This window comes from Nannospalax galili, unplaced genomic scaffold (genome assembly GCF_000622305.1).
Source record: "Nannospalax galili isolate Female #2095 unplaced genomic scaffold, S.galili_v1.0 scaffold1214, whole genome shotgun sequence".
NCBI lineage: Eukaryota > Metazoa > Chordata > Mammalia > Rodentia > Spalacidae > Nannospalax > Nannospalax galili.
Window position 1 is genome coordinate 1,339,603 of NW_008334871.1, and position 4,790 is coordinate 1,344,392.

The following is a 4,790-nucleotide window of genomic DNA, read 5'->3' on the forward strand; positions in this document are numbered from 1 at the left end:
GGCAAAAAGATCTTTTTAAAAAAAAAAAAAAAAAAAAAAAAAAAACCTACCAGGACAGCAACTGTAATAGAATTAGAAAATGTCATAATATTAGATTGTGCATTTAAGAACATGTGTGTATTTAACAATTAAGGCAAAAATTGACTTTAATATATTTGTAAGAGGTAGAAACACAAACTCTTTCAAAGAATGCCTTTTAAACACAGCTTATTCAAAAGAGGGAAACATTTAGTGAGGAATTCCTATGCAGCTTGTAACACACCGAGAGGAGACCACATGTGTCAGACAAAACTGAATACAGGCTCCAAGGCCACACTGGAAATAACAAAGCTGCAAAGGTGACAAATGTGCCCATGCATCTGGAGTTCCTGCAAATAATTTATCACCTGGGCAGAGGGAATAAGTGACTCTAACACCTGTCCAGTCCTCACGGCAAGGGCACGGCTGCTGTGAACTCAGCTTGGGAAAATCTCTGCATTCCAATCACCCGTGGTTTAAAAAAGCACTGGTCCGAAACGGCACTGCTTAAATGAACTGTTCACTTGCAAGTTTAAACTATTACTCACTGAATAAGTCACTGCTTGCTGAATTTAAATAATCACATATAATTCAGTTCTCACAACAGAGAAAAGCCAAAGTGTACCATGGGACACATTACTACAAGGCCATAAGATGAATGTATTACCCTGGGGTGTTCATTGTAGTCCATAAGGTTTAAGTCAAATTAAGTTTTAGTTTACATAAAACATAAGTGGTATGTCATTGTGTGGGAAGATTGCTTGTGGTTTAACAAAACTCATTTATTCTACTTCCTTAGTAATCCAACTTTTAGCTGGGCATCCTATTCCTCAGGGAGGGAGGGACTAAGTTTTCCAGACATGGAAAGCTAAGTGTAGACACACAGCAAATTTGTGCCAATGAGACGTAACCAAAAGTGAGATTTCCAATGTCAGGTATACAGCAGCCATTAAGACTGAGGATGAAAACTAACCTCAGGTACAGCAGAGAAGATATGGAAGGAACCTGGGTCCCTCCTTACCCCTCAGTGCTGCCACGGCACGCAGGACTGCTTCTATCACAAGTCCCTGGACAGGATCTAGAAATATACTTCAGTGATATGCATAGCTCCTTATTTTCAGTGAAGTGCAAAAACACATAATCCTAAGTGATAAGATCATTAAAAGACAGTTACTGGTATTACCCATTTCCAATGAACAGGAAATGCTCAAGACTACAGGGAGAAATTGCAAATAATTATGGGAAAGTAACCATGAAAAATTCATAACGAAGAAGCCAAATGGAAAAAAGTTTTAAAGGAAGTTGGACTCGTGAAAACATTTTGTTGTTGAAGATTTGTTGAATAAGATGTAATAATAAGACAGCTGTCCCAGAAATACTGAAAAGCCTAGGTTGCAAAGTACAGTCAGTTCCTTAAACATGTCCAAAGTCCAGGGCCAAACTATCAGAGTTCCTTAGAGGAACCTCCAGAAGAGGAGCAAAGAGCTCCCTACGAGTTCTACAATTTATACTTATTCCTGCACCCCATGACCACATTCACTCTTTAATTGTGGTTTCCAGGATCTGTCCGTACTGAGAAAGGGGTATTTGGGTTAGTAGATAAAATACTGTGGTAATCAGAAAGATGTCTCCTCCAGTGTTAATAAAATGGCCTCCTATGTCCTGCCATCTAGGATTATATCAAGCTTAATGGCTGACAGGCCAGCCCCTGGATCAGATCATACATGCATAGCACTCATTGCATGAAGATCCTATCAAAGTCCACAGTGGGCAGAGCATGTCACACTTCTGTTTGTGCGTTTGAATGATACAAATTGAGAAGCACTACCTCATGTGCAGTGAGTGGACTGAGAGGCAGGCCCAGGAATACCAGGGCCATGCAGTGAGTAGGCTGAGGGGCAGGCCCAGGAATACCAGGGCCATGCAGTGAGTAGGCTGAGGGGCAGGCCCAGGAATACCAGGGCCATGCAGTGAGTAGGCTGAGGGGCAGGCCCAGGAATACCAGGGCCATGCAGTGAGTAGGCTGAGGGGCAGGCCCAGGAATACCAGGGCCATGCAGTGAGTAGGCTGAGGGGCAGGCCCAGGAATACCAGGGCCATGCAGTGAGTAGGCTGAGGGGCAGGCCCAGGAATACCAGGGCCATGCAGTGAGTAGGCTGAGGGGCAGGCCCAGGAATACCAGGGCCATGCAGTGAGTAGGCTGAGGGGCAGGCCCAGGAATACCAGGGCCATGCAGTGAGTAGGCTGAGGGGCAGGCCCAGGAATACCAGGGCCATGCAGTGAGTAGGCTGAGGGGCAGGCCCAGGAATACCAGGGCCATGCAGTGAGTAGGCTGAGGGGCAGGCCCAGGAATACCAGGGCCATGCAGTGAGTAGGCTGAGGGGCAGGCCCAGGAATACCAGGGCCATGCAGTGAGTAGGCTGAGGGGCAGGCCCAGGAATACCAGGGCCATGCAGTGAGTAGGCTGAGGGGCAGGCCCAGGAATACCAGGGCCATGCAGTGAGTAGGCTGAGGGGCAGGCCCAGGAATACCAGGGCCTTGCAGTGAGCAGACTGAGGGGCGGGCCCAGGAATACCAGGGCCATGCAGTGTGTTCACAATTCATGTGCTAACCACTTCATTTCCACTCGTTTTCCATCTAGGGCCATGCTGGGTCTCGCATTGCTAATAATGTAACAGGTTCTTGGGAGAGTTTGCTCTAGTTCCCCAAGTTTTAGAGACTTTAGCTTTAATAACCAAGATCTGAGAAGTAGAGAAGTGATGCCAACACCATCCAGTTTCTCCAGATATCTTGACATGAACCTGACCATATTCCTTTAGAAGACAGCACGTTTGTTTGTAAGCAGCTTTATATCAAACTATTTTATGAATTTTGTTTCAAGAGATAGTAATACTGATCTGTGAATAAAAGTTTTTATGGACAAGTTAAAAAAAAAAAAGAATGGCCACTGGTATTTGCCTTTCCCAGTACCACCCAGGTGAGCAAATCCATTCTTCTGTTGTATGTCTTCAGTGCAAATGACTAATGTTAATTTCTGGATCATGTGAAAGACATGAATCATATTATATTGCTGACATCTAGTGCTCTAGAGATTAAAGTTCTATCTGATAATCTAATATCATCTGCAGCATCATGAATTGAAAATAAAAGGTAACATTATGTGGCCTTGGTGATTTATGTTACTGCTATAGAAATCAAAGCAAAACATTAATTAATAAGAGGTACTCAGAGGCAGATGTACACTTGAATTTCAGCTCTCCAGTTCCAGTTCAGTGGCCTCCATTCTAAAATGCCAGGCAGTCATATGGTCTACGAGATAATGCAAGGACTATTTTAAGTTTATCAGAAGAACAAAGTTACAGAAAATGAACAAATTAATAAGCCTTTTAAAATTCAATCGATGGTAAGAAATTATTGTACATGTCTGAAAGTCCCATTTCTCCTTCCCTTTGCAGTGTGCTCAAAGAGAAAAACAATGTTATGCACAAGCCACTCTCAGCCAGTGTGCAGCTAGTAAATACTACTTCCTAGGTAAATTCTTTTCTGTACTATTTTTAGTTCTAGTTTTTGGCTTTGGTCCACAGTTATTATCCTACCTTACATACTGCCACTGGAGTTTAAATACTTCTTCCTCCTAACTACTTTCCTTAAGATTCATGAAAAATTTAACTAAATTGTATATATACAAATTTCACTCTTATGCCAAAATGGCAGGTTTAAAAACTAATGCCTTTCCATGAAATTGCTGCATGGAGTCTGAACTCCATTCATTATCAACTCTGGGTCTGATTTAACTAACAGGAAGAAAAATGAGGAGGTAAAGGAAGAGGAACAGATTACCACAGAGCTGATGTCATACAACGTGTACATACACCCTTCACAGTGCTACTAGCTCATCACAGGCTTGCTGTGCAGTCTTCCTTCCTCGTGTGTTCTGAGTATTGATAAGGCACACAAATGCTATCTCCCCAATCTGCTCAGAGCAGATTCAATATGCAGCAATAGCACTCCGTCCTCTGTCATGAACAGACAGAAAGGGAATCCAACAAGAAATCTCATTACACATGGACAAAGTGTAGGCTAAGCAAAGGGCCTCGGAGGAAAGAACAGATTTCATGGCTATTACAGATTCTTCAGGGAATGAGAACATCACTAGTTTGTCTAGTGGCAAACAAGACACGGAACTGACATCAACTACAGTATGAGGAAGTCCTCTACATTATCCATGAACTTTATCTGTTAACAATGTTTTCCATGGTGTGCTGATTAATAAACAAGAACAAGAAAGCAGTGGTGGATGAGTGTGAGGGATAACAGTAAGGTAACATCTAACCAGAAATATGAGCTCAAGTTCTGTCTTCTACCGCCATTTTGGGCAAGTTACATGAACTCCTTGGGTCTCAAGCCCCTCATCTACAAATTAAGCATCTCTTACCCGATAGAGCTGTTAAGAGGCTCAGAAACTGAGAGGACTGGCTGCTCTTGCAGAGGAGCCAGGTTTGGTCCCCAGCACCCACATGGCAGCTAACAACTGTTCAAAATTCAAGTTCCAGGGATTCTGATGCCCTCTTCTGGTCTCCATGGGGGCACTGCATACACGTGGTACACTTACATACATGTAGGAAAACCACTCATACACACAAAACAAAAATAAATAAATCAAAAAAAAATATTTTGTGTGTGTGCCTGTATTGCCTGCATGTAGGTAAGTGCATCCATGTCATGCAATGCCTGGGGAGGACAGAAGAGGCTGTTGGATCCTCTGGAACTGGA

General features: G+C 43.1%; 1 protein-coding gene across 2 annotated transcripts in view; it reads right to left on the reverse strand.

The window, feature by feature from the left end:
* Ugt8 (UDP glycosyltransferase 8) overlaps positions 1-4,790 on the reverse strand; it is an 82,244-nt gene that overhangs the window by 29,192 nt on the left and 48,262 nt on the right. The gene's annotated exons all lie outside the window — the stretch shown is intronic.